Raw genomic sequence first — 12,559 nt, forward strand, 5'->3', positions numbered from 1 at the left:
AAGAGTTTTACTTCAAGCTGATTGAAGGTTTAGCCACAACTGTATTGGGAAAGCTTTGAACAAGCACAATGCTCACCTCCAATCTAGCCATAGAATGTAGATTACCCCTGCTAGTTGTGCAGGGAGTCTTGATTCTATTAAAGTCTAGGAGGTGAGCATTAACTTCCCACCCTGTCATGCACTGTCTGCACTGTATGCAATTATTTATGGATGCAACAGTACAAGGACTCCACCATGACATTGTTGTTTGTATGATCCTTAGTGGAAGAACAGTAGAATAACTGATAGTCGAGGATCAGTGTGCACCAAGGCCCAGGAGAAGACTAATAGCACAAGCGTGTAGCAGCTACATTGAATCTGTGAAGAGTTGGATGTGTTCACCCCGTTGGTTGGACATTGTTGTTAGAAGTTCGAGAGTTACAGTTCAGAGCTCGTAAAGAAAAGGAGGAGTCCAGGAACAGGAAGGTGTCATAGCTGGACTGAGCAGGATAGGACTACAGAGACATTGGGATTTATAGTTAGGAAAGATTTCCATTTATGTGTAATTTTCCCTCCAGTTGTGAACCCCCAACTTTTTGCTTTGTTTAAACACCATAGTCTGACTTTACTAGAGGAGCCAGCCTTCTGCTGCACTACTCTGGGCTTTTCACTCAATTTATTATGGGGAAATTGACATGCCCTTAAAGTCAGTACTGGGAGACTTTGTTTCCCTTAGTCCTTTCCAATGTTGCAACTTTTCTGCAACATGTACCAAGTGTAGAATGTACCTTACAGTACAGTGCACTTGGCTCTAATAGTCATTTCCAAAGGCCCTAGATACTCTTGAAGGATTTTTTAGGAGATGTGCAGATGTGTCACAGACAGGGCTGGTGGCAGCTTATCTTTTCATATATTTTTAACCCTTTCCTGCCAAGCAAACTGCATTAACCGGGTTTGGCACAAAAAGGTGGCCTGGCTCCAAAATGGCCATGCCACAAGGTTCTTTGTCCTGTCCTTTGACCATCTTGCCCCTTCCCCTCCCCCAGGCCGAGCTGACCCAGGTCAGTCCTTATTTGGGCATGCATTCTTCCGCGAAACGCCAAGCTTTCACAGGCTTCTGCATGCCTTGTGTGTGTGCCTCCAGGGTGTGGGCTGGGGTGTATGTCCCCAATAGACATCCTGGGTGGCAGAGAGTCTGGAGTGCTGTGAATGCCTGGGACCACCGTGGTCCATGATTGGCCCACGTATGGTATGCCTGAATGTGAGCAGATCTCCCATTGTGTCCTCTTCATTTTGGCGCAAAGAAGATTCTGGATAAGAGAAAGGCCCACACAGCCATACCATGTCAATCTCTGGGGTTCTCACTGAACGAAGGATAGGATCCAAGTATCCTGAAACTAAGAAGCTGAGTCGAGGAACCGCTGGTGGTCCAGTAGAAGGTTCGGCACCCTGAGCCCGCCCTGGTCCCACTGGACCCCTCTGCATCTGGTCATCCTAGAATGTCGGTGAAGACGCTTTGACACATTGGAACAGTCGACCAACTTCTCACTGCACCTTCATCAAACCCTGCAACTAAGCCTTCTCAGAAGTGTCCCTGGGCCAACCAATGGGCTGACCAGCTTGCGCAGGACCTTTTCCCAGATAAGGCCGCCATTTTGAGGAGATACCCGAAACTTGGTACGTCGCTAGCTCTGTGTTCACAGTACTCTCACACCGAATATCGTACACTTGGCATTCCCAGGTCTGGAGTAAAGTGAGTCGCCCAGCCGTGGTGACAAACTTTGCACCGAACCGGAGCATACGCAGTTTCTGTGTCACCCAGTCGTGGTGACAAACTTTACAGGTGCACTGCTTTTGTGCTCCTCTTGCCCCTGACGCCTGCTGCAGTGAAACTGGCTTGATCTATCCCCCAGGAGCGGGGAAATCACCACTGTCCCGTTTGGGAATCAAATGCGGTATCTTCGTCGCTGAAAGTCGCAGAGCTGGCAAATTGCTGCACTTGAACCTGCAACCAAAGTGGACTCGACTGCCGAAGTTTGGTCCAGAGTGGGTCGGGGGTCGGTAGTAATAACAACCCTGTCTGGTGGCCCCTAGAGCCTCCATCCATTTTTACGCACGTGTGGTCTCTGAGGGCCCCTTTCCTTTCCACTGCTAGTGCGAATTAGCGAACCATTCCCAAACTCTGGAACCTGTTCTGCCCTGTTGGGGAGACCCTCCACGAATAGTGGGAACTTATTCTTCATGGCCTCACCCACCTTCCTGAGCTGCTACAGACCCTTGAAGAGACCCCGTTTTGCCCATTTGCATTACAGTGTGCGCCCAGATTTCAAGTACATTCGAGCACTAGGCTCCACTCTTCTTAGAGATTGGACTGCCTCTCAGTTAGGATTGTGTTGGATGCAGAAGGGACTAAAGACTATTTGCAATGCCTGTTTCCTTCCCCTTTTAGGTACGGGTGCATTTTGTGCATTAACCCTTTAGACCCCATTGGTCTTGTATATATGTATTTAGATAGGATTCTATTGATCTAAAAGAAGTACTGTGATTGTTATTGTGTGGTGAAATTTCAAAGGCCTTGAAATAAATATATTTGTATTTTTAATATATCTACACCTGTCTGGGAGTGATTTGTAAGTGTCCTTTACTCTTTGTGCTCATTGAGGTCTTTCAGTCACCCTCACCCCTCCTGAGACCTAGTCTTGAACGCTGCCAATGCTACCTTGATTGGTCTCCAGAAGGTTACCCTGTTCCAAGAAACTAGGCTGGCCTTCTGAACCTCTGCCCACCAGGTCAGAATTCAGAAATCTGTCTTAACAATAGCTTATAAGAAAAGAAAAGTGATGAAGAGGATCCTTTTCAGTGTTTTCTTATGTTTTTGTTGAAACTGCTGAGGAGCAAATAAATAGAAGTTGAAGCATAATGCTCGCCTCCTCGTCTTTAATAGAATCAAGTCTCCGTGTACAACTAGCAGGGGTAATCTTCACTATCCACCATATTCCTTCTATGTTTACACAGAAACTGCACCTTCCCTCTGCATTCCTTTTTACCTATCAATGTTCACCCCTTTTCTCCTCACAGTCTTAGGTGACTCTCTCCATTTTAAAATGTAGCATTGCATTTTCTCTTTCCCTTTCCCAATGATGTGGACCTGGCTGCATTTTTGAAGAAAATATCTTTGCTTATTATGCTTCCTCCCTCCCACCATGATGGCTGCATTCCTGGGCTCCTTCAATTATCACACCATCAGCAGGAGACAGGGGCCTAGGCTCTTATTTGATCTCGACCCCGACCCCCCACTCATAGCGGCAGGCATCTGTATCATTCCACATAGTTTAGATGTGTCTCTTTTACTTAATTGCAGCCCAACAAAGGTAAGAGACTTTCTTTTCATTGTCCTCAATAATCTCCCTCTTACAGAACGAAAGATCACACGTGTTAAGAGCAGGGAAGAAAATGCAAACCATTTTATAATTGCACAGATCTAGTAATGCAATTAGACAAAGTAATCATAAGACTTGCTATACGTAGTGAATAGTCCAGGCAGTGCCACCAAGGTATGTATATGCATATTAATCAGGAAGTTCCACATCGTATTTTAAGCAAGTTCATTTCCCACACTGTCATTTTGGGGTTGTATGTGCCCATCCACTTGTGAAGCAGCTGGTGCTTCCGGGCCATTCCCTTCATTTGCAGTGCAGTATGTACTATTAAACAAAAACAAGTTTCAGTTACATGTGAAGCAATGTGCATTAATATTCCTACTTTTCAAATTGCACTGTGTACCATTACAGTTACTATTGTCATAAAATTCTCCTCAAGCCACTGCAGGGTGTTTGCTATTTCTGTGTAAAAAAAATAAATGCTTTTTACTATTCATGTACACAGAACAAACTGCACAGTTACAGGAAGAAATATAGTGCACTTACCACTTTCTAGTATGGTTCTGCTGTTACTACGTTGCACTTCTCCCATTGGCAGTTGCTTCTCAGTGTGTATGCAAAGCAGTACTGAGGTATACTGTTGGATGCACAGGTTATTTTTCTGCTAGGTGTATTCCATTATGTTGCACACCCTATGTAATTGCACTGCTGATTTTATAAGTACAGAGTTTGTAGACCTACTTCATTTTTCCTAGTAATACACATATGTGTTGATCTTTAAACATCTTCAGTTTCTTTGCTGCACGCTACAACAATATAATACTACTCAGTGCCTTAAGTGGCACTACAAATGGAGCCGGGGCTCATCGAGGGGGCGTGGCCTAACAGCGGGGGTCTTGATGGCCCGTTAGGCCAAGCCCCCTTGATGAGCCCGGGCTCAATGGGCTACTGCCCCCCCTGCCAGGCAGCCTTTCGTAGAGATTAGCACCCTCTCCCCTATGGGGAAGAGGGTGCTGATCTCTGCATTTATTTTGTGTAGGCTTGCCTGGCAGGGGACAGCGCCTGCCTATTCAGCCTTAATGGTGGTGCTGCCCCTCGCCAGCTGGGGAGGGGCAGCACCACCATTAAAGCTGAAAGGGTGAGGCCACTGGAAGCAGAGGCCTTTTTCCTAAATACTGAAACTCCCGCGAATGCGCGGCAGCTCCAGTATTTAGAAAGCAAGGCCTCTGCTTTCAGCGGCCTCACGTTTTTCCATAATGGTGGCCCCTGCCGACGGGAATCTCTTGATTAAAGGGAAGACTCGCAGGTGCGGCGCCACCATTATGGCTAAAAGGCATTTTTTTCTGTAGCCTGAAGCTCGCGCAAACGAGCGAGCGCTTCAGGCTGTAGAAAAAAATGCCTTTTCGTGTAGTGGCCGGGGCTGCCAGGGGAGATTACTGGGTCCCGGCAGGGCCCCCCCTCAAAACGAAATTTCGGAGCCTGCCGGGGCCCAGCCCCGGCAGGCCCCGGCTCACTTAAAGCCCTGAGACTACTTTTATACAACAATATAAGAACTTTTGGGCAGTGTGGATGGTGCCCGACGTCCGCGGACAGTTGCACAGTCCGCAGACCCTGTGGCTATCACATTGGGCCTGGATAGTCAGTATGTTGTATGGTACATGTACACAAATTAAGGGTATCCTGGTAAAAACCTGTGAAATGCAGTGAAAAAAACTTTGCTAAAGACACGTTATGGTTTCTTTGCACTAATAAATACCTATCCAAACCATTGGATAAAGTGTGTTGAAAGAATATTATGGTTACAAATCAAATCGAAAAACCCCAGAAATTCACCAGTTATGGTAAGCTAAGCAACTATAACTCACGCCACCACCGTGCACTGCTAAAACCAACACCCATGACATCCAAGATGACATCACAAATGCCATTGATGACATCTGACATCACATGTAAATTTACCTTTCATGAAAATTCTCTACAGGGGATTGTGATTAGAATGTTGGCGAAAGTGGTAGCAAGCGGTGTGTATTGGTGTTAGAGGAAGACCTTTGCTGTTTGCTGCTACTGGATCTTTAACTCACCTGGAGGCATAGCTGCTGCTGCAGTACACCAGTACCCCACATAAAACCACTCCCTCCCGCGAAAGTGGTAGCAAGTGGTGCTTGTTGGTGTTGGAGGAAGACTCTTGCTGTTTGCTGCTACTGGAACTTTAACTCCCCTGGAGACAGAGCTGCTGGTGCAGTACACCAGTACACCAAATAAAACCACTTCCTCGTGCGAAAGCGGAGCGAAAGGGATAGAAAGTGGTGTCTGTTGGTGTTGGAGGAAGACCCTTGCTGTTTGCTGCTACTGGACCCTTAATTCCCTGGAGGCGGAGCTGCTGGTGCAGTACACCACATAAAACCACTTCCTCCTGCGAAAGTGGAAGCAAGTGGTGTTTGTTGGTGTTGGAGGAAGACCCTTGCTGTTTGCTGCTACTGGACATTTAACTCCCCTGGAGGCGGAGCTGCTGCTGCAGTACACCATTACACCACATAAAACCACTTCCTCTCGCGAAAGCGGAGCGAAAGTGCTAGCAGGTGGTGTTTGTTGGTGTTTGTTGGTGGTCGCAAGTGGAGCAGCCATTTCTAATAGAGGAGCTGCACAACATCCATCGGGAGGAGAGGAGCTGCACAACGGCGTCTCCCCCGAGTGAAGGACCCCTGGGTGGAGCTCAAAGAAGAAAACATCCTTTGCCAAAAATAACAACAGTTTGTGAAATGATAAGTATGGAAAAGCCGAAAGCCGCAAGAACACGAAATGAGGTGAGAAAGCGACTGACTGCTCTTTCACAGTCGGCCATACCCCCATCACCCTTGTCCCCCTCTAGCCAAGCACAATCTGTGCCTAGTGATGACGAGGCAGAGGTTGCAAGTGTTGCTGTCCTGTGGGCCAAGATTGTCACTTTGGACAGGAAGCAGGGAATCAAAGCTCCGACATCAGAGCTGTTCCAGAGTCGCAATTGGAGCGGTTGGCGGTCTGTGGGGCAGATTCTTTACCAAGTGAACTGTGTTCACTGCCAACGAGTGATGATCATAGCACTCTGATTGTACCTGACTTGAAAGAGTTAGATGACTTCCAGCCACAGTTGGAGCCCAATAGTGCGGAGAAAACAGGCAGTCCTGCAAAGCCGTTGGATGGAAAGGCCCCACCCACTAGCGCTCATTCAATATACGAGAATGGGTTGCAGCCTGTTCCCGACACGGAACTTTCGCGTACGTCATGTCAGGGGGACCTTGAGGAAATGGGAGGTGGGATGTCAGGACCTGAAAGTTGTATGGAAACTGGGAATTCCACAAACTTAAATGACAGTCCAGCCACCCAGCGACCTGAGGTAGCAGCACCCCCAGCAACAAACGCCCAATTAACTGGGCTGCAAAATAACATTCCAGTAGAGGAATCCATTACAAACCCTGAAGCAGCTATTAGTCCGCAACAGAAGGGGGAAAGGTTGGTGGGCAATTGCATCAAGAAAATCCTGAAGTGGGTAAGCAGTATTAGCCCAAATGAAGACCCCTCCATCAACCCGAAGGGCCTCTTGAAGAGCCTAGACATTATGAATAAGCAACATGCCAGCTTTTTAAATGAATATGGGCTACAAGGGATGCAGGTAAAAACTGCTCAAACGGGCCCTATATCGATGGAATGCCATCCAGTATCGGCTCAAACTCAGAGGGTACTAAATTCCAATTCTAAGCAACTACAAATTAATGGAAAAGAAAGTACTAACTGGGAAGAACTAGATTAGTGGGAGGTGGACCAAGTAGAGGCTTGGATGGAAAAAAGTCCTAATAAGTGTGGATTGGAGTCTGAAAAAGTAAAGTTGTGGGAATACACTGCAACACCATCTAACAATCTTTCCCAGCTATTAAAGAAGCAAACAGGAAACTTCAATCTACCGACTGAGCCAAGAGTGACTGAATCTTACTCTAACACCGCTGTAGCAGAAAAATTATCCCAAGATATAACAGCATTAACAGGGAGAATTGCCAGAGAGAAGAGGAAGAGTCTGTCTTTTATAAATGAAATAATCACCGCCCTAGATGATATAACACTCCAGATGGCAGCAAAAAAGTAAGACGTGCCGGCAGGACACCAAAGAGGGCCAGGAGATATTTTGCATCCAAAGAGGAGTCAAGCTCTGCTAAACCTGCCGGACTCCACTCTATGCGAACAAGGAAAGGTGTATGACCTGGGAGCTGAAACCCTGGAGAAGCAAACCCTAGGCCCAGTGGTGACTCCGCTGGCCCAGGTGCCTAGCAGTAATAGAAAACGGAGGTAGACATAGTTCATATACAGAAAACTGTGATGGCGTCACTGACTATTTCACTATCTCTGTTTCTAAAATTATACGAGGCAGTAAACACCTCATTGCAAGATCTACAAACTGGCAACGAGAAGTTGGGTCATCAACTACAGAATTTGGAGCATTTCATAGAGAGACTCGAAATGAGATTAAATGTTGAAACCGAGCGCAGTAGCATCTGGCAAAGTCACCTATCGAAGCTGATGATGAGGGAGACTAATGATAAGTTGCAACTAATGGAGGCCATCATCGAAGACTATAAATGGAAGAGACAATATAAAACTGAGGGAGTTGTGACTTCCACAAATGAATTCAACGTCAGGTCGGTGAAAAGTCTTACTACTGAGGATCAGGTGTCAAATCCAAGCTTAGATCCTCAATTGAAGGAACAAGCCATGTGGAAACCACCGAGCCCGCTAAATGAACAACTGCCAGTTATGAAAGAATCAGACGAAACAGCTCGGATCCATTTAGAAATCGATGAGAGTGGTATCGGCCCGAGCGTGGTCGATAAGGTAGTAAGCCCCAAAACTCAAGCAGCGAAAATGAACACAAACACGAACTTCCCAATTTTTCCAAGGCCACACCTGCTCTGATGTACCCATTGTGAATACGCAAAAAAAAGCGGGAATTGGAAGTAAACAGTCTGAGTCAAAGGGCTCCAAGGAAGCGGAAAAGAAAGAGAAAAATATGAACATTCAGAAAAAAAAGTCTAATGGATCACAAGCCTTTCTTAGGAATATAAGAACTCCACCCAAACTGGAATTCAACCAATGTGCAAAGAAGGCAAGACGTGAAATTGTCATCAGAGATGACTCAGCGCTGGTCAATGAAAAGGAGAAACCCATAGAAATACTGGATGAAAGTTTTGAAAATGATTCAGAGGAAGAGCAATCTGAGGCCGATCTGAGTGACCTCCTAGTAGCCATTAAAAACAATCAGGAGGAGGATGAATGGAACGATTTAAATTCTGATGAATGGGAAGAATTTGAAGGCAACATCCGTAAAGAGTTGGCAAAACCACAAGTAAAAGAGAAACATACAGATCAGAAAAGAAACTTAAAGGTTTACAGAAAACAGGACCCAAAGCCAAGCGATGGTAGACTGAAGGAGAAGGACAATAAGTTGACGGACTTCCTTACGATGGAAGATAAAAGGAAGAAATATGCGCAACTTGAAAACAAAGACCGCACTATGTCGGATAAGGCCCTGATAAGAGCAAAGCGGGACAAATGCCTGATAAAAGAAAAGGAAGACAAAAGAACTAAGGAAAGTCGTGCCCCACGGTTACCTCTGAAGACAGGTAAAGCTCCCCCCGCCCCGAGAGTGGACGAGGGGTGTAAAGTACGTCTAGTCAGTACGGCCAACCACTCAAAAGGAATGATCCTAAACAGAGAAAAAGTGGTAAATTTACTAAGGGAAACGTCTAAATTAAGAAATCTTTCCTCTAATGACATCAGAATAGTTGAATTTGAAAGTGAACAGAGGATGGATGTAGGAATACTGCATCTGGTTTCAGTTGAAATTAAAAACCTACTTCTAGCAATGAGAAAGGAATTGTATCGAATGGGCTATGAGCTGTCGGTTTACAATGAGAACATAAAAAAAAGTGGTAATAAGGAAAAACCGAGGTATCATAAACCACAACGGAGTCCAAAGCCCAGGGGTACCAGTCCAAATACCAGTGATGATCGTAGTGGAGAGAAGAAAAATGAAAGGAACAATGTTCAAATAGATGCTGGTAGAAAATCCAACCGAGTTGAGAAGACCAATGAAACCCACTTGGAATCGACTGTTAAGGAAGATATCAAGAACCGGGATAAATTAGCTGCAATTCCTAGGTTCACCAAAGACAATTCAAGAAAACAAGTTAAGATCTTGAAATCAAGGAATCCGGCGAGTGAACAACATCAGGATTGGGCTTGGGTGGCTGGAACATTGGCTGCAGGTAAATTAACATAGAATAAGACTACCGGAACCGACAAGGGTCTTCTTTGTGCCTCATGGAACACCTGTGGATTTCAACACCTATACTCAGGAGACAACAGTTTCCTGGATCAGTATAACATTGTATGTTGAACGTACCCACGACCTAGCAGATAAATCCGGGAGGCTCCTGGCCTGGTTGTACAAGAGAGAAACCCCCAGAACACCTATATGCCAAGTCCGCAGCCTGGACGGCTCCATGTTGAGCACACAGGCTGCCGTAAACTCAGAATTCACCAGGTATTATCAAGCCCTGTACACAGAACCCCCATCGCCCACGGACATCGAAATAGAGGATGTCCTAGACAGCATCGACCTACCCAGACTAGACGCTCAGCTAGCAGAAGCCTTGGACGAGCCCATTAACCCAGAGGAGATTGCAGCCACCATTAGATCCTTACCCTCCGGCAAAGCCCCTGGAACAGACGGGGTCCCTGGGGAATTTTACAAAAAATACAAAGAGACCCTGGCCCCGCTCCTCGCCAAAGTATTCACCGAAGCAAACGAAATAGGCTCCCTCCCAGACACTATGAGAGAAGCCTTGATTATCCCCCTACTGAAACCAGGAAAGGACAGCGAAGAATGCGCCTCCTACAGGCCCCTGTCCATGCTTAACACCGATAACAAGATCCTGACAGCATTATTGGCGTGGAGACTACATAGGGTGATCCCACTCCTAATTCACCAAGACAAAACTGGGTACGTACCTGGCCGAACCATTTCAGATAACCTGCGTAGATTACACCACGTCATTCACAGCATTAACAATAGGCCAGAAAACTGCACAGTGGCGTCCTTGGACGCCACTAAAGCTTTCGATTCAGTCCGATGGAAGTGGCTGCATGTCACCATGGCCAAGATGGGTATAGGACCAGCTTTCTTAAAATGGACCAAACTCATATACACCGACCCCACGGCTAGGGTACGCACTAACAATACCTAAGTAGCGCCTCTACAGGGGCACACGACAAGGTTACCCCCTTTCCCCCATGCTATACGTTATCGTAATAGAGCCAGTAGCAGCATACTTAAGGCAGGAATACGGAGATGGGGGCATCGTAATAGACGGAATGACCCACCTGGTCTCCATGTACGCAGATGACACACTACACTACCTGAACACAACCCGGAACATATTTTACCATACATCCTAGAGACTCTAGATGGATTCCGCAGGTACACGGGAATACAAATTAACCAGAACAAGTCTTGCCTCTTCCCCCTCGCATTCCTAAGTGGAGCCAGCGAAGAAAGACTCCCTCCCATGGCCATCAAGTGGGAGACCACCTCTTTCAAGTACCTCGGTATAACCATTCACTGGGACCCAAAAACTGAGCACTCCCTCAACACAGCTAGAGCTAGAGACAACCTGGAGAAGTCAATGGACTTCTGGGGCAAACTCTCGCTCTCAGTCGCAGGAAAAGCTGGACTACTCAAGATGGTGGCGCTGCCCCGCTTCCTACACTTCTTCACCAATGTTCCATACTATATCCCCCAGCGTTTCTTCCAGGAGTTAAACAGCCTATGTCGGCGCTTCCTGTGGCAAGGAGGGAGACACAGAGTGGCCCTAGAGGTAATGCAAAGACCTTATGACAGAGGAGGCTTGAAAATCCCTAATTTCGAACTGTACTACATAGCGGGCCAACTGAAGCATGTCATCCAATGGATGGCCGACGAAACCACAACTGATACCCGCCTGCTACAACCCGCCATCCCCCACATGCTACTAAGAGACCTCTTCTGGACTCCCACCCCAGAGGGAATCAGCACAAACCATACCTAATGATGCTCGAATCCAGGTTTGGAAGAGAACTTGCAAAATCATGGGGATGACCGACCCATAATCACCCCAAATACCGATAGCGGCAATCATGGCACACAGGCCAGGGAGCTCTAATGAAATAAGGAACATGTGGGAACCCTGCGGCGTCGCCACTCTTGGAGACCTCGTGGACGACCAGGTTGTCCTAACGTTCGCAGAACTACACGAGACCACAGGATTACCAGTGGGGCAATTCTTACTGCACGCAGCGGTAATAAGGAAGCTTGTAGACAGATGGCCCGAGGTAGAGAACCTTGGAACAGGACATGACAGCATCGAAAATATGCTAAACACGGCCGAGGGCGGACACGAAACCTCGAGGCTTTATGAATCAATGCTATACAAAGCAACCAAGCAAGACCTTAAATATAGGGTGAAATGGGAACAAGAACTGGGCCTACAATTTGAAGACAAGGAATGGGGATCCATAACCCACTATCATAAAAAAGTGTCCAGAAATGCCCGGCTGCAACTCATACAGTTTTACATAACCAACAGAGCGTACCTCACACCCGCAGCCATCACCAAATTCAAGGGTGCAAGGACAGCCGAGTGCCCAAAATGCAACGAACCCCGGGTGGGGATGACCCACATGTTTTGGGAATGCCAGGCCATCCAACCCTACTGGTCCCAGATTGCAGCGAGGGTCGCCAACGCCGACATTGTTCTGGACGTGCAGTCTCTGAGATTGTGCATCCTGGGCAGATACAAAAAAAACAAAAAAAAAACAGACCCTTAAACAGGCTCAAAGACCTCAAGGCTCCCAGCGTAGCATCATGGTGGGAAGACCTCCACAAATGGATGGCAGCGGAGACATTTGCATGGGAGAACGCGCAGAGAGAGCAGAGACTGGAAATTATTGAGGATCTACAACAATGGGTGGCGCTCACGGTATCAGTATTTCATCCATCTGTGTCAGCAACCACATCTGACGGTGCCGGCAGCCCAGATGGCCCAACCGGATAGTGAATATGCTAGGAAAACTGAAGGGGTCTTGGAAGTTGGTGGGGTTGGTGGGGTTGGGAGGGAGGAGGGATTGGTTTAATC

The sequence above is a fragment of the Ambystoma mexicanum genome, chromosome 5p (assembly GCF_040938575.1).
Source record: "Ambystoma mexicanum isolate Mex_15411 chromosome 5p, UKY_AmexF1_1, whole genome shotgun sequence".
NCBI lineage: Eukaryota > Metazoa > Chordata > Amphibia > Caudata > Ambystomatidae > Ambystoma > Ambystoma mexicanum.